Source organism: Helianthus annuus, chromosome 12 (genome assembly GCF_002127325.2).
Source record: "Helianthus annuus cultivar XRQ/B chromosome 12, HanXRQr2.0-SUNRISE, whole genome shotgun sequence".
NCBI classification, from domain to species: Eukaryota; Viridiplantae; Streptophyta; class Magnoliopsida; order Asterales; family Asteraceae; genus Helianthus; species Helianthus annuus.
The window spans coordinates 88772587-88784992 of NC_035444.2; the positions used below are offsets into that span (position 1 = coordinate 88772587).

Consider the following 12406-nt stretch of genomic DNA (forward strand, 5'->3'; position numbering starts at 1 on the left):
CACTAACCCCATCCATTTACTTAGTTAAATATTGATCATGTGCCCCTCACATGAGGGGCATTTATGTCAACTCACATACCCAGCTATAAATAAACCCTTTAATAAAAAAAAAAAACCATTTTCTTCTATCTCTCTTCATCCTCAACATTTGAGAATATCCCCTGAACCCTTATTTGAACCTTCATGATTGATTCGAACAACCATTACAACCCAATGCCACCACTCAGTCGCCACCACCTCCACCTTCATCACGCTTCCAACATGATCAGTTTGCTGGAACTATCTTTGACTCGCAACCCAACACCAGCAAAAGCCCTAGATCTAGAAGTAGCTGTTGATGGCATGGGGGTGGTTGTGGTCGGGGTGCGGTGGGTTGGTGGCGGCACTATGGTAGTGATGGCGGTTGCTAATTTCTTGTTATATTTTCAAGACTTCTTCAAGAGTTCTTCACCCAACATAATTCAAATCAAACCTCACAAAATGGCATCCGCAGTGATCTTCTCATCCTTTGTCACCGTCAAATTCGAACTTCGCCGACAGAGCCATGGTGGTATAGAACCGCCGGGAATGAAGCGGGAACTCGATTAGGTATAACTAAATTTTATCTTGCTTTTGATAAAACCAGCAAATGGGAGTGTGTAAATTGTTGTCATGTTTTTAACTAGACATTTGACTCCAAAATATAACTGAATTTTATCTTGCTTTTGATGAAACCAGGTTCCTGAATCGGTTGGCTTTCTCCAAGATAATGAAGAAGCTTTGTGTTTTGGGGTTTTCATCTGCTGTGAAATCTTGGTAACAAATGACGAAAATTAGGCCTTTTTACAGCGAATAAGAACAAAATTGTCAAGTGAGTATTGTTGATTTCGAAACAGGGATGTGAAATTGTAAAGGTGTGGGGGGTCTCAATCGTTGGTGGTGTTGATTACGGTGACTGGTGGTGGGTGTTGAGAGAAGGAGGTAAAGGGATAAGGGATGAGAGAGATATTTCTTTTTTGTTATTTATAATAAAATATATAGTTTTTTTAATAGAAGGGTATTTTTGTCATTTTGCAATAAATGCTCCTCATGTAAGGGGCACATGACAAGTTTTTAACCAATTAAATAGATGAGGTTAGTGTTAGGGGCCAAAATAGTTAGTTATAGAGACCATAGGGGCACATATGTTAAAAAAAGTCCTATTTTAGGCTAATATAGTAAAGTGATATAACCACAGGGGCCAAAATCATAATTTACTCTAAAATTAAAAATAAAACTCAAAAGGGCAAAAGTGAAACATACAAAGCTGAAGGACTAAAAATGTAAACAACATTTACAGCAAGACCAAAATGATAAAACGTTAAAAGAACCTCACTATAAGACAAAAAAAAAACAGACAAAATAAAAAAAAAAAAATCAAAGAACTATTCATTAGAACCTACGCTAACTATATATACTAGTTCTTTTACCCGTCGCGCGTTGCGGCGGCGTCATACGTGAAATGATAACATATAGACTAAAATCAGCCAGACTCGTTTCCGAACTAAATTTATGTCAAATCGTATGATAACTCAGAGTTATACCTTCGAATCAAAACATATTACATTTGACCTGATTTGTTTCCAAATAGAATGTACGTCAAGTCATAGTCCAACTCAAAACATACATAAAAAACATTTTATAATTGACCTGGCTCATTTTCAGACAAAATTATGCTAAAGCGTAGACGAACTTGAATTTTATACCAACATGTCCATGAAGATAAAAACTTAAGAAATCAGTTTTAGGGTAAACTTGAAACTTTAGAAACTTGAGAGGTTCAAAATGACATTTTCAAAGTTAAGAGGGTTACCTCTGACATTGTAACAACGTTTGGGGGTAGAATAGGTTACATACCAAAAGTTTGAGGGTTAAAGAGAAGCTAAAATGTATGGGGGCCTTTTTGTCAAGTTGAAAAGTAGGAGAGTCATTTTTATCAAGTTAGAAATTTGAGCAGTGAATTTTGTATATTTGTAAAAGTTAAAGGGTGATTTTTGTCAAATCTGAAAGGTGGTTGGCACCGACCATTCAATTTAAGATTTATTAACCCGTGTCGCGCATTGCGGCGGCAATGTCACAGTTGTAACTTTGTTACAGGCGTTTTTGACTTTGTTAACGTATAGGGCCCACGTGTGATGTGACACGTTAGTAACATTAACGTGGTTATGCATTGACAAAAATAGTATAATTTCTCGCACATTGCGGGGTGAAGACGTAAAAGTAATTTAAACAAAGGAATTGAAGTATTAGTGAAGATGAGGTGTGAAGTTATTTCGTATGGGAGGTCAAAGTTGCTAAATACCAAAAGTTAGGGGTTAATGTGTCGTTTACTAAAAGATTTGGGTTGAATATGTATATCATTTACGTTGAAACGCTAAATTATATTATGCGTACACAAAAATAACTACGTGAGAAAATAGGTTTTTTTTGGTATTTTAAGCTAAAAATGAAAATACATGTGGTAAATTTGAAAAGTTAAAACATAAGGGTTGAAAATGACAATTTATAAAGTTGTTAGAAGGTTTCCAAAAGTATAAGGGCTGGTTTTGTAAATTTAGAAAGTTCAATTTTTTGTCTTATTGTTACTGACTTGTAATTTAAGGGTATACATTTTTAAGCTAAAAATTAAAAATAGATAAAATAAATTTGAAAAGTTAAAATTTAAGGGTTGAATTGAAAATTTATAAAATTGTTTGAAGGTCTTTAAAAGTATAAGGGTTAGTTTTATAAATTAGAAAGTTGTTTGTCTTATTCTCACCGACATTCTTCTTTCATATTATATAAACTAGTAGAGGTATTACACGTTTCGCGGCGAAAATCTGGTTAGTATCGTTTCGCTCCTTTAAGGCATCAAAAGAAAAACTCAAGGCTAAAGTATTTTTTGGATCAAAAGAACAAATAAATAAAAAAAAACACATTCTTATGACTAGATATAAAAACTTTCATCGAAAAAAAACACCCAATACTAAATTTGAATCAAAAGAATAAATAAACAAATAAATAAAAACCACATTCTTATAACTAAATATTAAAAACTTTCCTAATAAAATTTAGATAAAGTAACTTTGAGATTTAGTATTAGATAAATATAAATAATACAAATTTCATAAATCAAATTTGATTTAAAATCTAGTATATCACCTTGTTAAATCTGAATACAAAAAGGGAATTAGATAATATAATATATACGAGATGGCATAAATAAGTTGTAAATGAACCGAACGTTCAGCGAACAGTTCGTCAACCGTTTGGAAGGAAATTCGTTTATGTTCGTTTGTTTAATAAACGAATGAACATGAACAAGAAATTCTGTTCGATTAGTTAAATTAACGAACATGAACAGAGGTCTCGTTTGGTCGATTGTGTTCGTGAACGTTCGGTAAGGTGTTCGTAAACATTTGTTCATTTGCATTCGTTTATGTTCGTATGTTTCTGTTATAATTAAAGATTTTTGTACTTTCATATATTTTACCTAAGAGTTAATTACATAGTTAGTCCCTGTGGTTTGAACAAAATAACATACTTACGTACTAATAGTTTAAAATCATCTTCTAGGGTATTAACTTTTCTTTTTGTAACGTTTGGAGGTATTAACTTCTAGGGTATTAACATAGTTAGTCCCTGTGGTTTGCACAAAATAACATACTTAGCTACTAATAGAATGTGATTTTAAACCTACAAATAACGTTAATACCTCCAAACGTTACAAAATGAAAAGTTAATACCCTAGAATGTGATTTTAAACTATTAGTACCTAAGTATGTTACTATGGGCAAACCACAGGGACTAACTATGTACTACCTCCGTCCCACTAGAAGTGTCATATTTTGAATTTTCAAAGTCTTTATTTATAAACTTTGACTTTAGTTATATATTTTTGTGTAATATAAAACTTGATGAAAATTAACCCAATAAAAACACTTGTAAAACACACTCAAATCATATAACTTTCATCAAGTATTATCTAACACAAACAAAATTATTTAAGGTCAAAGTTTATAAATAAAGACTTTGAAAATTCAAAATAGGACACTTTTAGTGGGACGGAGGGAGTAATTAACTCTTTTACCTAAACTTTTTTATATTGTTAAACTTTTATTTATTTTATTATCCTAACAATTAAACTAGAAAACCCTATTTCACCTTGTCCATGCACCATTTCCCTTTCATTTCTCATTATTTACATCGATGAATACGTTCGACCTCCATTCCACAACAAGGGATTCAAGTTCCAGTGCTACTCTCTGGACCATCCACCTTTATTCTTCGTCGTGTTCGCCAAATTTATTTATGTTCGTTTGTGTTCGTGAACCGTTCGCGAACACGCTCATTTTCTTAATGAACGAACACGAACATAAATCTCGTTCGATAAGTGTTCATGAACCGTTCGTGAACACATTTATTCCCTTAACGAACGAAGACGGACAAGGCCTTGTTCGTGTTCGTTCGGTTCGTTTACAGCCTAGGCATAATTATAATTATAAACTATAAATTAGCAACAAAATGTTGCTTTATGAGTATGGGGAGTTTTTCAAAAAACAAAATTAATTTTTCATTTTTAACCCAATGCTTTTATATTTGGCAATTAACCCTAACACTTTTTTATTTTCATTTTTAGCCCCTCGTAATTTTCATCTTTTACAAGTTATTCGTTTTACGTTTCGTTCTAAATTTTGCAAGATAGGCCGTAACGTGCGTGTGAGATTCACCGTTTTTTGGTATTTTTCCCATTTGACAGGCTCGTCACAAAACGTTTATTTTTCACCGTTCAACTTAGTTATTCTTTTCTACGTTTTACGTTTCAGTCTAATTCTTTGCGTTAACGCACCGCAACGGGCGTGCGTGGTTTAACGATTTTACGTCTGCTTTTCGTTCGGTGTTATTTTTTCCTTTTTTATTCATTTTATTTTTATGAACTTTTCCAATGTTGGGGTCGAGGACAGTGTTGTGGCATTGGTATTCCTTTGCACAGTTTTACAAACGTTTTTAACCTATTAAGTTTTTTACTGATAATTTGTTTCGAGTTTACCCCTATATACTTCCTTTACTTAAAAAATATTTTTTTTCTTGCATATTTTTATTTACGTGTCGGTATAAATATGATTTGCTCTACGTTTCGACGTAAACTTTTTCTGGAAAACGAGTCACGTCAAATATAATACGTTTTCATTAAAAAACATTTTACGTGTATATTTTTATGTACTATAAATTTGAGTTGGTCTACGTTTCGATTTAGGAGATGAGTCAGGATAAATAAAATATCTATTCGTACGTATTTTATGTATGTTTCGTAAATTTTGTTTCTAACCGTGCGGAGTCAAATTGTAGTTTTTTTCTATGTATGAGTACGATCACATATAAATGCGACTTACTTTACATTTTGATCAAATCACAATTCTTATATAGGTTATATCGAGTTGGATCAAATACGTCAAAACGTGCGCTTTCATACGGTTAACGCATCACAAGACGTTTGGACTAATCAATTCGATGTTTGCGATGTTCTCGCGCCGCAACGCGCGCGAGTCTTGTTACTAGTTAGTATTAAATTGTTGTTCAATTAATAAAAAAAGGAAAAAGATATTACAAGATAAAAGAGATGATATAATTGTAATTATATTATACTATATATTAAAATACATCTCTAGTTACACTATATACAATATTCATTCTTTTGAATTTAATTATAAGAGCGTCATCCACTCACATACTTAACTTTTTTATTTTTTATGGCATTTTGTAGTTTACTCTTTTTTGAGTGGCATTTGTAACCATCTCACAATATTTTTTTTAATGTTTTGGCTACCAAGTCTTTGGTTCTTACCATTTGCCCCCCCCCCCCCCCAGCTTTTGTTAGTTTTTTTTAAAAACAACTTACATTCTTACCTCTTAAATTTTGATAAACTTATTAAACGTCCCCTGAACATTAATAAAGTAAACACAAACTTGTGGTGCTCAAAACTACACACACGACATTTTTTTTTTGAATTTTTTTTACAAATGTGTTTATAATACACGCATCTACGTTTATGAAAAAAAAATTTGGTCCAACTCGCCCCGGATCAAAAAGTTCTCATGGTTCTTACAACTGGAGGTGGTTTTCATTTTAGCGGTCCCCTATATATATACACATATATATACATGTGTGTGTTCTTAGATCATTAACAAATTCCATTACATCTACTTTGATAACACTTTTCAAAATGAAAATGTTAATTTTGAAATAAAAATCTTAAACGCATTATTTAAAATGAATAATGTTATATTTTCTTTAATTGTATGTGTAGTTAATATTAGGGTTATATGTATTTATATCAAAATTTATATTTATTTATATCAATATTTATATTTATTATGTGTGATACAAGAAACAATATGAAATATAAAAAATAATTCAAAATTTATAACAATTCTTTTCCTCGAACACAACCAACCTCAACAATAACGTATTTATTTAAAAACAAATCATTCAAGTTTATATAGATGGAAAACACAGTTTTTCCGAAGAATTCAATCAACTCCATGATCATCTAAAGGTCTTTCATTTTCTATCATCAAACTCATTTAATACATGGGTTTATAACCTAGTTTAAAATAATAGAGTATGTATAGAGTTCACAATGTAATTAACCGGAAAGGATTTAACAATACATCCATACTTTTGGTTCATGTTACCTACATTTTTTAAATAGGTGTATGTAGTAAGTAATAATGCTTTATATGTATTTATATCAAAATTTATATTTATTATGTGTGATACAAGAAACAATATGAAATATAAAAAATAATTCAAAATTTATAACAATTCTTTTCCTCGAACACAACCAACCTCAACAATAACGTATTTATTTAAAAACAAATCATTCAAGTTTATATAGATAGAAAACACAGTTTTTCCGAAGAATTCAATCAACTCCATGATCATCTAAAGGTCTTTCATTTTCTATCATCAAACTCATTTAATATATGGGTCTATAACCTAGTTCAAAATAATACAATATGTATAGATTCACAATGTAATTAACCGGAAAGGAGTTAACAATTGGTTCATGTTACCTACATTTTTTAAATAGGTGTATGTAGTAAGTAATAATGCTATGCGATTGAGTGAACATTTAACTCAGTATAATATTTTTGAAACAAACAAATATATATGTATTTATATCAAAATTTATATTTATTATGTGTGATACAAGAAACAATATGAAATATAAAAAATAATTCAAAATTTATAACAATTCTTTTCCTCGAACACAACCAACCTCAACAATAACGTATTTGTTTAAAAACAAATCATTCAAGTTTATATAGATGGAAAACACAGTTTTTCCGAAGAATTCAATCAACTCCATGATCATCTAAAGGTCTTTCATTTTCTATCATCAAACTCATCTAATACATGGGTCTATAACCTAGTTTAAAATAATACAGTATGTATAGAGTTCACAATGTAATTAACCGGAAAGGATTTAACAATACATCCATACTTTTGGTTCATGTTACCTACATTTTTTAAATAGGTGTATGTAGTAAATAATAATGCTATGAGATTGAGTGAACATTTAACTCAGTATAATATTTTTGAAATAAACAAATATTATAAATTTAACAACAAATCATAAACGTCCTCAAATACTAAATTTAACTATTTTGTGTATTTTAGATGCCTTAGCATGAAGCATTGTAACTAGTAATACTTAACCTAGTTAATATTTGATGTCTAATAGTAGGAAGTAAGTGGTAGTCAAACAAATAACTAACAAAACAGAAGGGGCTGAAAATGATCATGTTAGAAAATTAATTAATTAAAAGAAGGAGAAAAATGAAAGTGCAGGTATATGTGTGTATGTGTCGAGATTAGAGAGATGGAGAGAAGGAGAGAACACTCTCTTGTACTCAACCAACAAATCCAGCAAGTTTATGGTGAAATTCTTGAGCCTCAATTCTTGATCATCTAGACTTGATTAATTAAGCCCACTCTTCTCAACTAGGCTGCACAAAGAAAACCTGTTGGCTCAAAAGTATTTGAAATTACTAGAATAAAGGAAGAGATGGTGGCAACTAAATATGGTTCTATGCAATCAATGGCTAAGTGGGATGAGTCAACAATCAGGGCAACTTACAAGAAGCGAGAAGCTTTAAGAGCCAAAGATCCCTCAGTCTCTAGAAAGCCTAATTATAAAGACTTACCTATCAGTTCAAAAGCCATCACATCTGAACTTCTTTCTGCAAGACAAGCCTCTTCCTTGGTAAGGAGCCATCTCAAAAGACAGAAGGATATGTCTGCAGAGGCTGTGAAAAAATTTGAAGAAGACATTATGAAGGAATGTATCAAGAATATGATCATGTATGAACATCCTGATACCAATCCGGCAGATCTGTTAGGGCAAGTCATGGGAATGCAAATTCCTCAACCTCTTCTAATAACATCACTCCCAATAACCCCTGTTGCCTCTAAAATTCAAAAATGGTCCTCAGATGAAGCCAGCCACGAATTGATAATTGTTAAGGCAAATGGGGAAGTACAAAAGACTTCAATGAACAATGTGATGAGCTTACAAGATTTAATGAATCTTCCACTCGAAAGGGATGTTGATGATTCACTATCTGAAAGATTTGAAAAGCAATTCAAAGCACAAATCAAGAATATGTTGAAGAAGAGGAATAAAAGTTGATTCAATAAACATCTGTTTTGGCATCATCTATTCTAGAGGATGATTGTTGGACCTATAAAAGAACAGATGATATCCAATAGACAAAACATGATCCACTGATCAAGAAATAAGCAAAAGATTGAACCAGTCTTTCCCCAAAGATAGTGAATCTTGAACACCTAATCAGAACATTTATTCAAGAGCATTACAAACATCTGATCAAGACTTGGAACCGCTGTTCAAGAGGATACATGATCTGTTGAAGCTAAAGTCTGTTGAAGACCAAAGCGTTGATCAAGCCAAAGGTCTGATGAAGAAGACCAAACATCTGTTTGGCCAGACAGATGTTTGGATAACTATAACAGAGGGTAGCTTAGATAATTGTTTCTCAATGTAACAGTACTTATCTTATCAGTGTTTAGAATTAGCCTAAATCAGATGTTAGGAGTTGCACAGATGTTTGTAACATCTGTGGAATCTTTTCTGTTAGGAATGTTAGATGTCACTATCAGGGCGATGTCAGCCAATCACTGAACAAAGATTTCGTACTTAGTATAAATAGATCACACTTGTTAGTGATCTATTTATCACACATTTAACCTTTTTCTCTTGTACGAACTGATTTGTTTACGTGATCAGCTAAGGGGGAGTCTGTAGAGTCAATCGAGTTATAAAACATTGAATCTTTTGAGTTTAAAGAAAAACAATCATTGATTGATGATGAGTTCCCATTTGTGAATTTTATTATGGTTGATCAATATTTGTTTACAAACAAGAAACTCAGTTCTAACATATTCAGATCTAACAAGCATCTGAGGCTTGTTGTTGAAACCGGTTTATAGGGATCATGATTGTTTTATGACATTCCTTTTGATCTTTTGCGAAAACAGAGTATGTATAAAAACTTCTTGAATTTTACACTTTAAACTCTGATTTCAGATATAACTAACAAACTGGATACCTTTGTGAGCTGATATTTATATATTAAACTGATTGTGAAATCAAGTTTAATGTGACCAAGTTCTCATACCAATTGTTAGGATCTAAGTTTAACTTGTATGCTTTAGATTGACAAATATGGATGTAAATTCAAAGTATAAATGGATATGCGGAATTATATGAGCATACAGCAGTGGAAAGTTTTATCAAAACAGTTTTGCATTAATAATGAATTGATTACAAAGTACAGTAATGATTGTACAAACTCCCCTTCAGCCTGATCACACAACTTTACTGTTCGTACAAAAGGAATGATAAGTGATCAAATAGATCTCTAACATGTGAAATCTATTTATACAAGTATGAAAGGTCTGTTTGCAATCAGTTGACGTCACCCTGATAGTGACACCTAACATTCCTAACATAAAAGATTCCTCATATGTTAGCAAACATCTGCGGAAATCTATCATCTGATCCATTACATAAAACACCTGTTCTAAGCTAACAATGTGACATTGTTCTAAACCATGGTTCTTCAAACTGCTGTTGACTTATATCAAACATCTGATTAGCCATAACAGATGTTTAGTCTTCTTGATCAGTGCTTGTCTTCAACTGAGCTTTGGCCATTAAACAAAAGTTTATTCTTCTTCTTCTTCAACAGATCTGTAATGTCTTCAATAGATGTTCTGATTAGTATTCAAGATTCACTATCTTTGGGAGGAGAAGGTATCATTATCTGTTTATTTCTTGATCAAGACATCATGTTTTGGCTTTTGAAATCATATGTTCTTTTGTAGGTCTAACATTGTATCGTTTACCAGTCAGACATATCCGAAGTGACAGTGGTACAAAATTAAAAAATAACAAAATGATTGATTTCTACAACGAGAAAAGTATTCTTCATGAGTTTAATGCTCCTTACACGCCACTACAAAATGGAGTTGCTGAACGGAAGAATCACACTTTAATAGAGACAGCCAGTACGATGTTAGCAGACTCGAAACTTCTGGTAAGATTTTGGAATGTAGCAGTCGCCTCGGCATGTTACACACTCAACAGAGTTCTCACAGTCAAGAAGTATGGGAAAACTTGTTTTGAATTGTTAAATCAGAGGAAAGCCAATCTTCAATGGTTAGAACCATTCGGGTCTTTGTGTACTGTTATTGATTCAGATAGCAAATTCGATGCAAAAACTATCAAATGATACTTTGTGGGTTATGCTAGTTGATATGCACGAAATGCAACATATAAATTGTATCAAATAAGGTATAAAACAACCCTTTTTTGTACTAATGTTGGAAAACGTGCGTTTCTTTGTATACTTTTGATTTTCAGGATTAAAAGAGCTTAAATGTATAACAGGAACAAATTAACGGTGAAAACCAGCATGAATACAAAGGAAGGGAAGTTAATACACTATACCGACCCTCCAAACTTCACCCCAGGAACAAAAACAACAAACCAGAAGCCAAGCACGGGCCGTGCCTGCCGGGCATGGGCCATGCCCCACTCAAGATTCCCTGAAGAAAATGACAAACAGAAGCAGACAATGGGCATGAGGCCGTGTCTCAAGGACATGGGCTATGGTCAACTCTGAGATTTGCAAATCTTGGATCGTACATCAAGTACAAGGGCCACGAGGCCGTGCCATTGACACACGGGGTCGTGTGAGCATCTGGACTGACAAGTGCATTAAATGAAGACAGAGAATGAGAAGGGCACGGGGTCGTGCCTACCAGGCACGAGGCCGTGTGAATCGCCTATTTCCAGCTATAAAAGAGGTGCTTGGTTCACTTGCAAATTATCCCTTGGCAAACCATTTCTCGCACTTCCACCACCACAACACCATCATCTTCTACCACAATCGTTAGAGTTAGAATGGGTAATAGTCTCCGAATCCAAGATTGATAGTAAGAGCTTTCGTCAAACTATGGACATGCTTGGCTAATCTTTTACATCACCTGGTGAAGACAAAATCTTTTATGTATTACTTTTGATATCCAACTTTTGGTCACTTTTTAATTAGGTATATATTAATGACTTTAATAACTAGTTTTTTATATTGAAAGTGAATTTTATTCTCTCATCTCTTCATGTTTTGTTGATTCACTCATTCGTGTCTTTACATCTATATAAAGCGCGTTAACTGCCTGGAAGGGGGTTAGAAGGGTGGTTTGGATAAAATTCTTGTCTCGTTTAGTGTATAGATCATGCAAGAACTTGATTCAAGCTTATTAGGACTTCCTTTGAGGCATATAGCATCAAATTGGGGGAAGTAAGAACAACTTGAATCCTTTATAAATAAACTACTTTTAAAACTTTAAACCGGCCTTGTGGGACTGTATCCCTGCCGACTCAGACCAATATGGCCGAGGGTAGTATTGCCTCCAAAAGAGGGACATGCCACATTTTGCATTAATAACTTACTTAATTGTCTTTCAATATTCCGGCCTTGCAGGACTGTATCCCTGCTGACTTAGACCAATATGGCTGAGGGTAGCGTTGCCTCCAAAAGGGATACATGTCACTATAACTAAGATAAAAAACCCAAATTACGGAAATCATCAAAGGATACATAAAAGACGAGTCGGAACCAAGTGATTCTTTCTTGTTTATTTGTTTCAAAATTTGAGTCGATTAGACGTTGACGATAAAGCAGTATTAAAAGCTCTTGTGTCCTTAGATGACGTCGATATCTTACCATCACTATACTACGTCAATGATGGGTGCACTTGTCCTAATGTGTTGTAAAGAGTGATAGTGTTATATCGTGTTTTATAAATTTAAAGCTT

At 33.0% G+C, this 12406-nt stretch overlaps 1 long non-coding RNA gene across 1 annotated transcript; it reads left to right on the plus strand.

The window, feature by feature from the left end:
• On the plus strand, positions 1–1048 carry LOC110896870. The gene is made up of 2 exons (XR_002568242.2): positions 1–588; positions 718–1048. It is a non-coding gene; the product is annotated as an uncharacterized LOC110896870 (long non-coding RNA).
• Positions 1049–12406: the final 11358 nt, after the last annotated feature.